Here is an 18,474-nt window from a genome sequence, read left to right on the forward strand (position 1 = left end):
CAGGTAACTTCTGTTGCTACTGTCTTTATTTTTTTTTTTATTTAATTTTTTTCCCCCATTTTTGTGTTTTTTTTTCACTGATCTAGGAATTGCTTTAAACTGAACACTGCAGGATTTATAACCAGATGTTTGCTGCCTTTTCCTTTGTTTTATTTCTTTAAGTCTTTCTTAACCTTTGAGAGTAACTTCTGGAGCATTCTGATGGTGGATCTTGGCCTGCTGTTGGAAGCCTCCAGGCCTCTCATATGTCCAATTTGAGTTGAAAAGTTTTTGTTTTGTTTGTTTGCTTAAACTGATGACACAAACTAGATGCACGGACTTTGGGTGAGATTCGCTATTGCTCTGCTTTGTGTGACTTATTCTCCTTTTTTTTACAGAAATGTGTTCTAACAGTTCACACTTTGTTACTGTTCTTTGCAAAACTTTTCAGGAGCCAAAAAAAGTCAAACAATCCAGAGAAAACCTTCCCTTCTCCCCTTTCTGATGGCAAGAGTGAGAACTTATGAAAAGTCCTTGAGAATGTTCCTTCCTAAACTTTTCCCCCCAGTAATGCAAGCGGGTAAAATGGTAAATGCAGCAGTTTGGTGACATCCAAAACCCACCTGTTGTCAGGTAAATTGGCTCTTTTCTGCTCTTATGTAACCTTCGTAAGTTTAACTTGTCTGCCTTCCTTTCATGCCATCAGTTCGTTTTGGTGAAACTTCTTGATTGATTTCTGTAACAGGGATATTTAGAGAGAATTCTACATTTCTGCTTTATTTCCTGTCCTTAAACATGTTGATCTTTAAGAAAACTGTCATTGTCCTTTGCTTTACTCAGGTGAAACAAAAGTGAGTCCCCTCATGTAAGTAAGTATATGTGCAGGATGGCTTTGTAATATGTTAATTCCACCTCCTCTTTATCAATTCCAGGGTAGTTTGCCTCCAAGTGTACTATTTTAGCTTAGGTTTTTGAAAGATGGCATGCTTTCCATTTGGCAAGTGAATGTAAAACACAAGTGCATCAATTAGGAGTTGATAGGTGTGAAGAAATAGTACTAAGAACATTTACTCTATTAAAATTCAACAGAGCAGGAACCTATGAGGAGGACAGATGGGAGAACACGTGTGCCAAAGAAAGATGGTGGGGCTGATTATTTCTCTTTGTGTAGGATGGGGTGGCACATTCTGTGTTGCCCTTACTGCTCTATCCAAGTGCTTGTACATTTTATCCTATTCTGGCAACTCACTCTCTTAATCGCAAATTACTTAAAAGTGCCTGGAACTTAATACTTTTTTACTTTGTTTAAGGAAGAGAATCTATATTTTACTCAGAGGTAAATATCAGACAGTTGGAATACCAAGTGGAAGAATATGAGCCTATATTCAGGCTTCCAAGTTTCTTGATGAAGTATTTTATTTCCCATGACATCTGTAAAGAATTAGCACTTGTTTCAGATTTTTGTCTGTGTACATTAAGACCTCTTCTATATCATAATAATCTGCTTTTCATATTCTCAATTTATATTATCCTGAAACACAGCAAGGTTTATCAGCAGTACCATAAATTGCAGCTTCAAATTAAAGTGGGAGGAAATAATTTTAGAGCCAAATTTTGCTCTCAGTTACGCTGAGATAGTCCTGGAATTGCTCTGGGAAAGCCAGTGGAGTGCTATCCAGTTGCACTGGTATAACTGGGTGTATAATTTGTGTCTTTCATTTTACTTGCGAGATGATTTTGCAGACCTGTTTTACTTATGTTTCCAATGCTTTTTCCTTTCAGACACACCCACTTCTTGCGTCTCAGCACTGGGCAGGCCTATTCCTTTATTTGTGTATATTTTTGTGCAACAGCTGCTATAGGACACGGGTGTAACGCTTTCAGGCATGTGTTGGGTGTCTTTGGGGAAGAGATTTGTGGGTTTGTAACAGTGTCTAAAAAAAGAATTTCTTTTCCTCAGATTTGTGAACTAATTGATGTTGGCTCACAGGTTTACATGTCTTAACCTGATTTCATATGTTATGTGAAGGTTTGTTCTTGAAAGACAGTGCTAGTTCTTTGCAGTGTCTTCAAATGATCTTTGGTGGGGAGAGTTGATAAAAATTTCATTCTGCAGAAGTTACTAACTTAATATTTAATGTTGGTTGAAAGGTAGTTTTAAAGATCATACTCTTTCCTCTTTATGTAGTGGCTTTCAAAGTCTTGTGTTGATCTTGGTTGTGCCCAGTGCTTTGCCTAGTGTATGCGGGAAATGTTGTAGAACTTGAATAAGCCATGACATCTTAGATGGTGTAGATGATGATTATGTGCATGCTGAACAAGAACTTCTTCTATATACCCTTCTGCTGCAACAGAGTAATAAAACTGGTAGGTGGCAGCAGCAGCAGAAGAAACTCATGTGACTGACCTGAGAAACCTCCAGCACTGGGAGAAATGGATTGCAAAATGCTAACTCAAGTAAGGGGGACGGAAGAGAGAAGCAGAGTCCCTGAACTGCCCCTTTGAATGGTGAGTCTAATTTCAAGAATTCTCGTGATCAAAAGACTAGCTGTAGTACAGTACACATGTTAATCTATCTGAGTTGGTGTTCGGTTACCTGATGTCCTAATTCTGATCTTTGATTCAACATTCCGGTTTCCCCACTGCCTCTATAATATGCCTTGTAAAAGTAAGCTTCACAAAAATGGCCACATTTAAAGGAGTACTGGAAAATAAGGCTGGAAGGAATTTATGTAGTCCATCTGTCTCACAGAAAGGTCAGTCATAGTTACGCCATCGGTCACAGGTTTTTAACATGATTTAAAAATCAGGGAATAAATGAGGAAGATTATGAAGTCTTTACCTATGGAATTTCGTTTTATGCCGCTAAAAAGCATCCTTACTGTCAGCCAGTGGTCAGCCTCATAGGCTGAGAGCCCATCTGCTTTTTTTGCTACTTTCTTTTTTGTCTGTCTGCTATATAATGCTACTTTTTGGGTGATTCTCTTATATACTTCTCGTATTGAGTATTTCACCATAGTGCTACTTGGTGATAACTGAAATTACATGTCTGTATATATAAATTTTTGTTTCACATCAAATGTTGGTTCCTTCAGATCTAAAGCCTTGTACCCCTTTGAGTGTGAAGAACTTCTGTCCTGGCTGCATGGTGTAATGACACTTTAAGAACTGAGTATTTTCATGTGATAATGGTGGTTACTTTAGAGACAACCACAGGGAATTCACCTATAACACATAAATAGGTTTTGCATCAGGTCTAACTTGTATCCTTACATCACTGTAACTTTGTTGGGTAGGGAGCAAGTAATTTACTCAAGTAAGTCCAAATCAGTTTTTCAGAATTCTGTTACGAAGTTTCCTATATATAAAAAGCCTCTTGGAGGAGACTTTTCCCCCCTATTTTTTTTAATTGGTTAGTTTAACTAGTCATACCAGTAAATCTGAACTGGTAAGTACAGGAGATAAATTGATTCTTAGGTTTGTACCAGTCATTAGCTCATTACAATATAATGAAAATTATTTAAAGACTTAGTCATTGAGGTGCTCAGATATCTTTACAGAAAACTTGAGAAAAAATTGTTTCCACATAATGTCTGAAGATTTTTGTGTAATGAGAAAAGCAGATACTGATATAGAAACAAAGTGCAGAATTTTCCTCAAACAACTAAATGCTGTCATTTCCAACCTGAAAATGTTAAGTGAAAGCTCTAAACCAGGAAAAGCCAAACACCAGATTAATTATTCTCTTCTCTGAATCTTATGTGGATATTAATTACTGTGTAATGGTATTTAGAGAGCACCATATTGGTTAAATCATAGATGCCTTAGAAACACCATGATAGTAAAGGACAGTGTTCTCTATAGTGACGTGATTTAGTGGTGCATTTGACAGTGCTGGGGTAATGCTTGGACTTGATGATCTCAGAAGTCTTTTCCAAGCAAGCTGATTCTATGATTTATATATCTCAAGACAGAAAAAATGCTCAAAGCACCAACAGTTACAATTCTCTTTTGAAAGTGGGAAATGTAAATTCTGTAGGGTTTCTGAGTTAGTGGTTAACAGCTAGTAGTTTCAACCATCTCTTCAGTTATCTAGATGAGTTGTCTCTAAAAGATCCATATCAGTAAAAAGCATTTGAAGCGTGCACCCTGATACATGTCTGTTTATAAGCTATATATGTGTACTACTGTGTACATTATAAAATATACACAAACCCAGAAATCAAAGCAGGATGAGGTAAAGATTATATGAACACTATTTAAACATTTATTTTGTTGTATTTGGTGCAAAAAATATTTTTTTCTTGCAGCCTCATGTATTGCCTTGCATCCTGCCCCAGGGCAGGTGCCCTCTACTTTTGAGACCACTGAGCTGGACCTCATCAAAGAATTAGTAGTCACATTGAAATCAGGAACGACTCCTAGGTATGGGAGCTAAGCTGGATCTGAGTTACTGATACCCAGGCAACTAGTCTCCAGTGCACATCAGATATCACTGAGGACTATGAACAGCTGGTGTACTTTTCTCAATAGCTTCTCACTTCTCATACAGCCTTCAAAAGTATGTGGAACACAGGCTGGAAATCCCAGAGCTGAGTTCCTGCAAAGTGAATGGAATCAAATGTGCAAAATGGAAAAAAGTATTTTGGACGGAGATTTGAAAGGAATCTTGTTAAATATAATGATGAGCAAAGTCTATGTGTGAGATGAAGCTCATAGAGAAAGCTTTTTAAATCCAGTCAGACTGGAGATGTGCGAGAAAGTGAATTCTGGTGGTAGAGGCAAGGGAGTCTGAAGCATATGTTGGTCTGTCAGGAGAGATGAAGATGAGGCAATAAACCAGCTTTTGCTGATCTTGAGTGTTCCCAGCTTTTTGTTGCAAGGAGGAATCTCACCAGACTTTCTGTACATAATATGTGCTAGGCATTCTAGGCTTTGGGGACTGGTTATCAAGAAGGAGATCTAAAAACTGGTACAGAACTGTTGATCTGGAAACTAACCATAGCACTTGCTGAATAGAATGGGTGTTCATGTGGATTAAAAATGTTACTGCACTGAATTTAGGTGACAGCAATACTTGGGAAGGAGGGTGGTCATCTGGCCCTGAACATGGGTTTATTTGTCCAGATATACCAGTAACTTTTGCTTCTCAGCGTAGTAAAGAATAGAGCTATAAAAATGTATGTAAGCCTTTTTAATAAGCAAGGGGACCATTCTAGTGACTTAGTCATCTGTTAAGAAAAGATATTTTTGGGTGTACAACAAGCAGGAATTTATAGTACTGTCCCAGATCCTCCTTGTTTTCACATGGCTGTCAATACAAAAGGGTATTTTATTTCCTAATAGATGTGACATAGCAAAGCGTCCTGTTTTCTTCTGTGGCAGAGATTTGAAGAAAGCAGAATATTTTCCATTCTTGCCATGGACTTTTACAGGCTGGCAAGGGGTGGTATGTATGTGAAAGGAGGAATGGATAGGTTCCTCACATCATCTGAAAAGGGAGTTATGGATTAGGCTGATAGAAAAGTTAACATTCACACTGTACTTAGGCAAGGCATCTTCACGGTATTTCTGCATCCCCTTTTTGTTCCATGGAGAAACACTACAAGTGTTACTAGAATATATAGAGTCTGCATAGTGATATGTCAGTGTATTAAAGCTCTGCCAAGTGTGCGTGGGGGAAGGGCTCATAAAAGATTTATGTGAATTTCTGTATGCTTTTTTTATTTGGAGGCAGTTTGCCATATGCAACTGCAGATAGTACTCTATTTTAGTGTAATAGAGGGGTTCTTTTGTTTGGGAGGAGGAAAATGTATTTGGGGAGTTAAATATGTTGTTCTGTTGTGCATTTCTATAAGAAGCAGAATGGTTAAGGGAAAGCAGTCAAAATGTGTAAGAACTACACAGGTAGTTGTAGTTTGGTGTCAGTTGAATACTCGTTGCTGGGGAGAAGGCTTTTTGGTCTGTCTTGTAGTTAAAGGAGACGCTGAGACAGCCGAGAAAGGACTTTGAAAGTGTTTCAGACAGTGAATTGTGTCTTTTGTTGCCTTTTCTTTTGCTTTCAGAACTCTTTGATGCGTTTCTGTAGATGTATCTTATTAAAAAAGTGTAGGCTGCTGAAATGTCTCTGGTGCTTAGGGCTGAGGTCAGTTGAACAGGGGTGTAGAATGCTCTTTAACCAAGAATAATCAGCTGTGCTGATCTTGCCCTTGATCAGATGAGGACAGAGTGTTGCAGACTAGCACAGGTTTTGCTGGACTGCATTTATTGCAATATATGCAGTAGTAGCAGAAGTCTTTGTCAGTAGTAACCTATATAGCTGTCACTAGAAAGTGCAGTTGCTTTTGATCAACCATGAATGTTTAAATTTCCCTCATCGTATAACGCTTTTCATTTTCCTGACTACAGGTGTTCTATTATGTTAATCTGTTGTTTATTGTAGTGTATCTGCAGTTTTCCATATCAGGACTGAACTTCTGTCTTAGAGAAATTGCACTGTAATTGAGGTGTGGAGTGGAAATAAAGTTTTATTAGCGGTCATTTGATTACAATACCTTATCGAAAAAAAATCAGAAAAAACTAATTTGTCACGTTCATAATTTTTCAAGGACATACGTTAATATCTAGAATTTGCTGGGATGATCCCTCTTGTACAAAATAGCCTTTGTTTCTAGAGAGGGAGGAAAAAAAATCTGTATTACATTAGCCAGTAACTCAGCTGTTGCTATCTCTTTGGCCAGTTACACTTTTTTTTCTAAGCAGATTTCCTGTTTATTATGGAAGCAGTGATACTACTGACCTCCCTTGATGCTTAGTTTATCTGTGTCATAAAATACTTCAATTCTGGGGGGAAAGGAACTGGAGAGATACAGAGGAAAACTGTATACAGTGCTACATGGGCTAAACAGGAAGGTGCTGCGAAGGAGAGAGAAAACAAAGCAGTAGCTGTATACACAGGTGTCTTACAGTTCTGTCTTACCAGTCTAATGGGAGGCCAGGAGTCAGGGTGGCTGTTACAGTTATACCATGATGAGAAATGGGGATGCCACATGGACTGTTTGTGCAACTGCAAATAATTCGTATCTTGTGTTTATAAGAAGTATGGTTATCCCAAGGGCACGTGTGTAGTTTCTTTGCCTCACCACTACTCTGCAATGCACCATCTGCTAGTGTTTATTCTCTGTATTCTGTCTGTTCAGTGGTATTGTGTATTAAGACTTAAAAATTGTATAGTGTTTTGTGAGTGTCAGAAGGAAACTTGGTATGCTTCTCATATATTTTCTCATCCACCTAACAAACACAAGGCCAACTGAAACAACACAAATGTTATGGTTATTCTCCCCTTCCATCTTTACAACAGTGTATGGAAGGAGTAGTGCAAATGTAATGTGATTTGGGCTTGTCCATGTCCTCATGGAAATGTTTATTTACCGGATGGCAAATACTGAAGCTTTACCAGTGAGAGAATTAGGCAGAAAGAGACTGCAGTTTGACATTGCTAAACTTTACACAATTTTTCCTCCACATGAAATATTTCCACAGGAATTTAATGCTTGAGAAAGATGCTGGACCAACAGTTGCAGAGATTGAACTCCTCTACCCACAGGAAAGGTAACAGGAACTAGATTTTATCTTTAGAACAGTCTTCACTGCATCTCTCGCTCCTTGACCTGGAAAGGCCTTTTTGAAAGTCAGCAGTTTGGTACCCATGGCTCAGTTCTTGGTGCATGTGTAAAGCTATCCAGGAAACAAGATAGGTGCCAGTTGCAGAGATCTTTTTCTAATGATGTCTGCTCGAATTTCTGATATTACTATTTTGTGAAAAAAGACTAACTTCTTCAATGGTTTGTTTCTCTAGGTTTTTCTGCACCAGAGGAGGTCTTCTCTTGTACGGGGACACTTACCTCTTGATACAACATCCCCTTCACAATGAAGTGAAGAAAGGATAGACCAGCAGCAATGTGGAATGGGGTGATGTCCACACCTGGGGTTAACAGTCGTAATAAACACTGTCCTGCTAACATGGAGAAATTAATAAAGCAATTTAATTCTAATTCTTGAGAGTGTGAGGTTCATTTTGGTATCTTCTGTGCCAGTTCCCCTTTCTTGAAGTGCTGGTTAACTTCAGAAATCTCTTGATCTTGTATCAAAGCTACAGCTAAGCCAGAAAAGTAGAACCTGTTGAATATTCTTCATCATATTAGGTTTTTTTGTTTTCTCATTCCTAGGAGTTCTAAAATGCTTTGTATTGACATGAGTAATTTTCCCAGATGCCTTGGAACCTCAGCGTCAGGCCTTCGGTTTTACCAGTTAAGAGATCACCTAACTCACTGAAAGCAAGTCTCCTGAGTTGTAAAAAAAAAAAGAAAATCATACTATAGTGATCATGCCATACTGATAGCTTTGGAATTTGCTAGAGAGAAACAGAACTGCAGTTCTCAGCATATCAGAGATTCATTAAACTATCAGATAATGGTGAGGCACTGGCACAGGTTGCCCAAAGAAGTGGTGTTCAAGGCCAGGTTGAACAGAGCTTTGGGTGACATGGTCTAGTGTGAGACATCCCTGCCCATGGCAGGCGGGTTGGAACTAGATGATCTTAAGGTCTTTTCCAAACCTAACCATTCTGTGATTCTGTAATGTGCCTTTGGATTTTGAGGCCACAGTGGCAGGGTTTGTTACAGACATGGTCATGTAAATTCTTACTCTATGTTGTTTCTGAAGAAAGCTTATGTTTAAAACCATAGGTTATGGATCTGTTACATATCTCTTGGTTTGTTGTTAGTTGAAACACCTTAAAGAGTTAGACATATGCTGATGATATTTCCATCATGTGCTTACTTGAAATTTGTGTTACAAAAATAAAAGCAAAAATGGAAGCAAGATACTGAGTTGATATGTTATCAGTAAACCCCTCTTCTTGACAAGGTAGAATGTTCTGTTTTTTTTGTAGTTTTTTTCCTTCTGTCCTTGAAATCCTGGCTAAATCTTTCAGAGGGCTGTGATAACGTGTGTTATAAAGACAAAGAATTGGTGAAATTGAAGTGGAAAATGGAGAGGCAGTTGTAAAACCGTAAGCTACTTGGTAATTGCAAGAGGGAGCATAAGGAGATAGAAGGGTATTATGCCCTTGGACTTTCAATCTTGACATATTGTAAAGTTAAATTTCATGATACCTGGGTGAAAACTAGCACAGTTTGCGTAAAAATAGTATAATACACTTTGTGCAGGAAGTGCCCTTAGATAGAAGATGAATGGAGGAATTGGTTTCAAGGTGCTCTTTAGACCAAGATTTTAGCAAGAGTGAGGCAATTGTTTTATAAGCACTTACATGGCTATCGTTGACACGATGACTGAACCACCAGTGTCAATGGGAAAGACAAACACTTTAATAGTCTGATATTTCTAGAGAGGTGTCAAAAAGGGAGAGAGAGATTGTGCAAGGTGGAGCTGAGACATCACCTATCAAGCCGTAAGCAGTTCTGATGGCTCAGATATGAAATGGAATTCCTCGCACAGAGGCATGTCTTCTAGAGTAATAGGTTCTCCGGTCTCTAATATGACAACGAACAGTACAGGAACTTGTTCTCTGAAACCTGTTGAAGAGTGAGGGCTGCAACTGATGAAGATTCCATATGGTGGTACAGATATTTTTGTTCCTGTTTTCTGTGTGCTTGTGTAGTTCTTTTACGTGTCAGTGGAAATTGGCTCCAATAGCAGCAGTTCGTTTTGCAAATATGTGTGCCAGGCCATGTCTCTGATAGCACTGTGGTATCTCTGTAAGCAGGTAAAACAGCCTCTGCAGTCTTGTGGCCATTTTGTCTCTTGCGGTTCAGTACTTGTGAGTATACTTAGTGCATATGCTCATGCTTGCACAAGTGCTTTTCTGTCACTTTCCTTAATATTTAATGTTTATATATTTCCTTAATATTTAATAAAGTAGAATGGCTGAGAACCTTCTAAAAGGCTTCTTAGTTTCATATATCCCACCTTGTTAAGCTAGTTCTTGTCCCCCTTTATGTTTTAAGTTCTCTTTTATGGCTATTCAGCAATGTTGTCCCTATCCTACTGTCTAAAGTTCACAGATTTGTTCCTCCTGCTTTCATAGTCCAGAATGCCTTCCCACCCTCCCCTTTTTTTTATCCCTTTCCAAATGCTCCTGCCTGCTTGTCATAGCAAAAAACCTGCTGTTGTTTCTGCTCCTAACCACTGCTCCTGCTTGTTCTTGTCCTTATTCCAGGCACACATATAGTAGCTCAACAGTATTTCAGTGTCTGTTATAGGTAATTGTTCTTTGATGTTTGTGTGTATTACTCTGAAAGTGTGACTTGCTTTTTTAGGGGGAGAAAGACAGGTTTTGTTACTACACAGTTTCTTTTTGTATTTCACAGTGCAAGGCATGTAGAAGTTAAACAGAAATTAAAAGAAGTTAATGAAAATAGGGGTATCTGCTTTTACTGTATTGTCTCAGTGAGTGAGACTCAGCAAACTGCAGTACTGAGAAGATCACTAGGTCCCTGGCTGTTGCACTAATATAGCTATCTTTGCTGAAGGGATTGGTCTCCTTGAAATTTATTTCTCGTGTACCTCACTTAAAAGCTCCAGTTCAAGAGCTGTGGTCAAGAAGGTATTTAGTAACATGTTGTGAAGCTTTACTTTTTCCTTGCTACTTTAAATTTTGTCATTTGAATATGATTACCAAGTATAAATAATTAAATAGTAATTAGATATTTGTCATGAAATATTTTGATCTTCTTATTTGTACAGTACCATGAAGACACAAGTAAAAGTCTGTAGGGATAAATCCGACCTGTGCTGTGATGGTTGGGGAAGTCTGATACAAACAGTTCTTTTTGCATTTCTGCATTTTTCTCTCAATTAGAATTGTGCTTTTGTGCTGGCTACAGAACTAGAGTACTTAACACACTCTGCTTTGCTTAGTATAATGAGATCTTGGGGTGGAGAATGTTTGTGCTGAGGCCAAACTGAGAGGTTGTAATTTTGCTTAGTATAAGATCTGGAAAACCTCTGCAACTTGGCTGACCTGCATTCCCAGTTGTGCATGAAGTAAGCAGACAGCTGGGTTTTGACCACTATCTTTGTATTTTTCTGGGTCACTTTCCTTATTCTTTACCTTACCACCTTGGTTGCTTCTCCAACCTGCTCTTTGTCTGAAAACATGGTTTATCACTGTACATTTACCTCTAGGTGGTCTACAAAATCTAGGCATCGGATTGGAAGTAGACATCACATCATCTTCTCTGTGACTGCTATGTTGTCATCAGCATTTTTCCAGCATTTTACTTTGGAGGGCTTCCTCTGCTGAGATGGTAATGTTGAGAAGGGAGAGCATGCAGTGCAGTGACAAAGTCACCTCAAAAGCCTTAAGGATGGAATCCATGGGAGAAAGGCTGTGTCCCTCTGTGCTTCTCCCCCCTTCCCTCCTTCCCTCCCCGCCCCAATTTAGCTGCTGCTGCACAGGCTAATAAGCAAAGCACTAGTTAATAATCTAAGCCCTACATTGTTTATTGACTCATGCACTTTATCTTGGACATTGGCGTGCTTCAGTGGTTGGGATAAACAGCACTTGTCCTTGCCAGCTGGTGAAATCAGTGGTTGCTGTGTCAGTACTGCTGAGTTCATTCGTTCTTTGCAAATGCCTGGTACAGAGATTTAGACAAGTTCCTTGGTTTCCTGCATGTTTGCTCTGATTCCACTGTGAGTCTACTATCCCAGTTTATGAAAGAGATGAGTAAGTAATACTGGGCTCTAAAATCATGTGAAACACACTAGAAAGAGTTTCTGTCAGAGATGGAGTTACATTGTTCCATGTTTTACTTCAGCCTCAAAAGTAAAATTTTCGTAATTTTAAAATAAAAAAAAAAAAAACCCAAAACCAAAAAAACATTGTTTTGACAATGCTTCTGAAGATTTCTAACAACGGAGAAAATCCTCCTCCTAGTTCTGCCTGTCTTTACCTTCCTAGAGAGAGCATACAGCCGCTGTCAGAGCTGTATGCCGGGTAATACTACTTGCTGCTTACTCCCTACAGCCCTTAAGATTCTGGGATGAAGATATACAGAAGAATACAGAGATGAGCTTCCAAGAGAAAGGAATGGGATGCTGCTTTCTAGCATCCCTGGTATCCATCCATGTTCATCTGCTTAGTGGTGACAATGCTTGTCTCTGTAAGAACATGAAATTAAGACAGGAGGAAATGGGGAAGGAAGGGGCAGAATCTCTTCCAGCTGTGATAGGTCACTAATGGACTAGAGGTCACATCTGTGGTGGTGGAGAGGCAAGGTGAAGGGCTCGGGGTTTTTGGGAAAGAAAGGAGCAACCCCAGTGGTTTGCTAGCCCTTTTGTAGTCCAGTTTTCTTCCAGTTCTTTTTTTCCAGCCTTCTGGCAAGAAGAGCTGTTGTAGGCAAGAAGAGTATCTCCTTGGTCCTCTCCGTAACGGCACACTGTACAGCATTCTGTGGTCCTGTTTGCAAGACTCCAAGGGAAGAACTCCACAGAATCATTCAAAGCATTTGCTGCAGCCTGAATCCTTTCATGGCTTGGACTTGGTGAGCTTTCTTCTTCGCCCAATCTTAGTAATAGCTCACATACTTTGAAAGCAGATGGAGTTGTGAGCGGGGAATGGAAATGCAAAATTGCAGCCCAGTTATGAGGCTTCATTCTGGAACAGGAAAACCCTGAAATGGGAGAAGAGGCCCACTAGAGGGAAGGAAAGAAAGTATTTTCAGTACCTAAGTTTCCAGATTTTTTTAAGCGAGCGTGCATAACCTCCTGTTGCAACACTCCTGGTTCTGATTTCATCAGCTGTCACATCAAATCAGTTTGTCTGGATGGGAGGCATTAAAGCAGTATGGCTTTAGTTAGATGCAGCTGACTGCTTCATGTTGTGATGATGTAGTAGCAGCAGGGTAAGAGACGTTCCTAAAGTTGATTTCTTCTCTAAACTCTATTCCTCCCATTGCTGTGGTGAGAAACGGTTTTGCAAAATGATGTTAGGTGGCTTTTTTGCTTTAATTCCGAAGGTCAGCAGTTCTTAACTGTTGCAGGTTCTTTTTTGCAACCGAGCTAAAGTCTTGTGGCACTTCTCACAAGACTGGCCATTCATTTCAGAAATCTTTGTGACTGTCACCTTGCCTAAAAGGTGGGGGGAGCACTGGATTCTATTTTTCTCCTCGGTTGCAATGGGTTGTGGTCAATGTCCCTTTGGGCAAGGCTGTTTTGCGTCTGTACTCATATGGAGCTCTTGCTGTTTTTTTACACCAGCTGAGTTAGCTGTGTTTCCTTGGAAGTTTAGGGACGTACTGAGATGAGAGTGGCATTGAATGTGTGTTATTCTAGACTGTACACAAAGGTGAGCCTACTCTGGAAAGATGTAAGGAAACAGCATGTCAGTAATGAATAGTTGTAACATCCCTGTGATGCAGCAGCAGCTACCCGTTCTGCTGTACGGTCCATTGGATGGAAAGATATTAAAAGCTACCAAGATTCTCTATGTTGGCTGACTCTTACGCTTTGCATTCATCATGCTTTTCACCCTCATATATGGAATTACTGCCAGAGTCATAACTGCATTTTCAGGTAGAAACTCTCAGTGTCTATTCTAGAGCAACTGATATGGCCAGCATACAGACAGGAAGGGTAGTGAGACTTGCTTAACCAGGCTCAGTTGCACAGTTTTCTTTGTCACATGGGGTGCTCCCAGTGAGCTGCATACAGCTGAAGATGATAGTAACAAAAGTGAGGATGCAGTCGCAGGAATTTAACATTAAGGACAGTGTGCAGACCCACTTTTGATGACCAAAGTCAGGTCAGGTCTCTGTGTGCAGCATCATCGGGCTCTTCCACATGGTGGGGATTGGAGTGCAGTAAGGGGAATGCGATTGTGATGCTCGGTTGAAATGACTTGAAATGCTTAATTTTATCAGTGCCTCCTGACTTCAGAGGAAAAAGATGCTCAGAACTTCTAGGATGAGGCTGTGGATGACTGTGAATGTGGCGGGTGGAAAGAAAAGGGTGTGTTCTTAAGGCAGCCAAATCATGCAAGATTACTCATGACGGCCATTGCATTTTAATTACATTTCCCTTAAGCCCAAACGACCAGTGTTTAGTATCACTGCAGTCAGTGTCCCTTGGCGCGGAGCACACTGTGGTGCATTGTTTTGTTCGTATAGAGTTGGCAGGCAGGTCAGAGTGTGTGTGTTTGCTTTGGTTGCCTAGAGGAGTTCAGCATCTTTTAATTATGTGTTTTCGTAAGTGTCCTTTAACAGATGTAACCCTTAGGAGCTAGAACAGTGCGTATGAGATGCTGGCTGGTTTGGAGGGGTTTGGAAGCAGATGTTGCAAGGCCAGAGTAGTGAAGGGCTTTCAAAGAGATGAAATTCATGCTTGTGTGCAGTCCCACTCTTGGAGCTCTTTCTACAATTCCTACATTCCCTATTAGGTTTGGAAGCCCTCCCAGTGTTTTGGATACATGCTGTCTGAACACACCTCTTTAAGGCAGCAGTGTGTTAACCAATTATTGACTTGCTGTTTTCCTGTGTCCTTCCAACCTTGTCATCTGCTTTGACTGTGTGCTTTCCAGTTCTGTCTTTGAGGTTCTGACAAACCCTAGCCTAATACTGCGCTTCTTTTGTATAGAAAGGGTGTGGGTCATCAGTATTTGGGAAAGCAACACATTGAAGTGATGTGTGAGAAGTGCTCTTAGCGCATGCTGGTCATGCCTGTGCATCCTGTTTCTTTTTCCAGAAGTGGTTTTGCCGCAAGCACCTGGTGCCGCAGTGACCGGTGTTTGAAGTTTCCAAGGTGAAAGGTGTGAATTCCAACATCCAGAAGTCACTTCTAACTGGATTTAAATCATATTTTGCCAAGTGCACCTTGCACCCATTAACTTCATGGAGTAGGAAACACAGCCTTGAAAAAAATCAAGCCCAAGATGTCGAAGTTATATAGTAACAGAAATCAAAGCAGAGATGGCTTTATTTATTTCTGTCAGGGTACGTAGTAAATACAAGACAACAACGGCTCTAATTTATCCCTGGAATAAATGAGTCCATTTCAATGGACATGATGGACAAAAACCATCTTCAAGAGGGTGAGTTAGCTTTCTTGAGGCTGTGTTTCCCTCTGCTGGCATGTGGTTAATACTGCTGACTTGTTTTTTCTCAAAGCCAAGCTTCCAAAGCTTTTGCTTCCTTGTAATCCCAAGGAACATTTAAACTGCCTTTCTCAGTGATCAAATATAGCGTATTAATAAAAATTAAGAAAGAAACAGCAATAGTGCTGACAAGTGGCCTGGTCTAGATGTAAAGTTGGTTCTGCTTTGAGCAGAACATTGGACTAAAGTGACCTGCCGATTTTCCAGTGTGGTATTTTTGTTGGGGTGGGGTGTTAGACTGAAGAGGTGAAGTGACAGTTTCCAGTGAGTTTCTATTTTTATTAATCTGAGGGAATCAGTAATACTTTGGTAACCACCAAACTAGCAGTGTTTTTGAAAATGCATATTGCTCCTTGGCATGATTAATCCAAGTTACATGGAAATGTATAAAATTAATCTGAACATTTGTTGCACTGCTTGCTAAGATGAAAAAAGCAAGACAAGTAGCACTGGTTTTAAGTGTATTTTACCATTTTTGATTCCAGTTTCCATTTGTAAAACTTCTATAGATTAAAAAAAATAATAGTAAAAATTGAAACTAAGGCTTTGGGTCATTTAGAAACTGAGGTGTAGAGATTTGCAATAGAGTAATAGAACTGATTTCCTGAAACTCAGGTGCAGTTTATGCACATGTATGTATGTTTACTTAAGTAGAAGCTAAAACTGTACTTCACATCTTTCTTACAAGTAGCAATAGTTAATAATCTTGATGCCCCCATATAAAAATATTATACATCACATAAAATCTTTTTTCAAGTTGCTTATAAGGAGTTTTAAAATGTATTTTTCCCTACCTTGTTTTTATTATTTAGATTTTCATGCATATAATACTGACATTTTTTAGAGCTGCTTTGTATATGCAAATTTGAAAGCTGTTGCTTTTCTTCACATGATTGTGTTGTACTCAGAAGAGGAAATTGTAGCTGCAGAAATCTGTACAAAGCTCTTTCAAAGCTTTTTGGAATACTGTGGTGGTTTTAAGTACAGTCCATGTTTGAGCCCTTACAGCTTCCATGCTAGAAGATGTATTCAATGTGTGTGTATGACTTAGATGAAATCGTAGAGTCTAGATCTAGCAAGAGTCATACCTAATGTCTGAGATATTCTAGGGGGTAAAGTTAAGGGGATGAAAGCCAATGCTTGTCACCTAAAGTTCTGTTACAAACAGAATGTGCTATGTCGAGCATATTGATATCTGTCTTAAGAGGACTAGAGTCCTATTGTGTGGCCCAGCAACACCAAACTCCGCATCAAGTGGGGTAGCCATGGCCCCTCATTCCAAAATTGCCTGATGGTGAAAGCGTTACTCCCTTTCAGGGTGCTGAGAACCTTCTTCTCTTACTCTTACAGTACTTGTACCATCAAGATATAGGCAAATGGAGTGGGAAAAACTTGTGAAAGTCTATCTGTTTAGTCTACAGCTGCATAGAGAGAAGAAATTTAAGACTTGGTACCAAAGAAAGAGGAAATAAGAGGAGTTCTGCATCTGTATACTAGGATGAGGATACTTACCTTATGTGAGTGAAGTCCTCTTAGGATATCCTCAACAGGTTAGAGTCATGCTGTCTTTGGTATAACGCATATTGCATTGGCTGTTTGGGTTAATTGCTCATAGTAGATTCCTTTTGCCTTTCTCAACAGAGTGTGTTTTCTGAGTGGTCTATTGCTAGTTGAGATAACAGCTGAAACAGCCATAGAAGGTATTAAGAACAAGGATGTGGTATCAGAAACGGTACATAGTCCTTGGATGAGCAATCTCTGTATGACTTTATCACTCTTTTCTAGGGAGAAGAGACCGTAGAGACAGTGTGAGACCTTAGGGTCTTGGATTTCAGAATCACAAAGATGCTTCCTTCTTTTTCAGCCATCTGAAAGATTTCAGAGAAGAGGAGTTACAGGCTGATCCAGGTTCATCAGAAATTAAAACAGCAGTCCTTTGGGATATCTAGCAGCATGCATATTTATGGCAGTTTGCTTGGTAAAACTTCGTACAGTGTTAGATGTCAGCGAAGTCCGAATATTAACAGTGCCAGTCTGCTGATAATAGTCTGGAAATCTTCCTTATCCTGTCTGTAATGGAAAGAACAGAAAATGTTTACCTACAAAGGGCACTAGAGCCTACTGATCCCCCAGTCACGTAATTTTCTGATGCACAGAGTATGATCAAAACCGAATTCCAGACTTCACATAGGTGTTTTGAGGGCTGAAAGCTGTCATGGCTGTTGTGCGAATCTTCATTAGATTTGGGGAAGTGACATTTTGTGTCGGAGCCTGGGCTATCTGACAGCCTTAAGCAAACAAGGAGAATGAAACCATATTTGTTAGGAAGCTAACGTGTCTTGAGAACAGAACATCATAAATCAAGTAAATTCACTGCAGGGAGGACCAGTAGGTAGCAGACCGTCTGAGCAAGAGAGTCTGTTTGCCACAGGTGTTCTCTGCAGGTATATTTTGATCATCAGCTTGAGGTTATCTGAGATCATCCCCCTGTTGAAAAGGTTTGATTCTGTTAAATTAAGTAACAGTACAGCCTCAGATTAATTTAAAATGGTTTCAAAGTGGATTCTAAAGCTGCCTATAGTACCCCAAGTATTCCATAGACATTTATCCCTGAGACGGATCTCCTTATGCCCAAAGACAATGCAGATTATCTTCCTCTTGTTCTCAGGAGTACAGTAGCTAGATACCGATGGCAAATACTTCAAAGGTTTTTTCATCTGATGCATACCATCTCTCAGAATTCATGGAGTCCAGAGAAATAGTAGACAAGACAGTGCTCAGATAATGGTATTGATTTCAGCTTAACCCTGGCAGCTCTGGCTTTTGTATTCTCTGTCCACAGAATCACCCGGAGTCAGTACTACTATCCCAAACTATGGTATGTTGTAGAATTTAGAATTACATTTGTGTCAGGATGGGTATTCCTCAGCTCATCATGTGGACCATATCTGAATGACATGGATGGAAACAGATTGTTTTACAGGTACCTAGAGAACGCTTCTGCAAAGCTTTTCTGTGCCAGAACTTACGCTGTAAGTGGAAATATTTTTCAAAGCTGAAAAGCAATCATCTTGGACAGTCTTCACTTTCACCTTGTTTGGAGTGTTTGTCATTGTTAGAACCTGTTTTACAGCATGAGAGAGGTACATTTGACAGCAATATCAGCTTGCCACTTAGAAGTACAATATGAATCCAGTTTCTCACAGCAAACCTTTATTGTCTAGCCAGGAAGATTTCATCACTATAGGGCATCAGGTGTTTCAACACTTGACAAAATCATTTGTTTGACCACTATTTTATTTTGCAGTCTATTATTTATT

At 39.6% G+C, this 18,474-nt stretch overlaps 1 long non-coding RNA gene across 1 annotated transcript; it reads left to right on the plus strand.

Moving 5' to 3' along the window:
• The first annotated feature begins 618 nt into the window (after positions 1-618).
• LOC136012293 (uncharacterized) lies at positions 619-8,033 on the plus strand. Its single transcript, XR_010611665.1, has 4 exons — positions 619-2,487; positions 4,290-4,404; positions 7,522-7,590; positions 7,838-8,033. It is a non-coding gene; the product is annotated as an uncharacterized LOC136012293 (long non-coding RNA).
• Positions 8,034-18,474: the final 10,441 nt, after the last annotated feature.

The sequence above is a fragment of the Lathamus discolor genome, chromosome 1 (assembly GCF_037157495.1).
Source record: "Lathamus discolor isolate bLatDis1 chromosome 1, bLatDis1.hap1, whole genome shotgun sequence".
Lineage (NCBI taxonomy): Eukaryota > Metazoa > Chordata > Aves > Psittaciformes > Psittacidae > Lathamus > Lathamus discolor.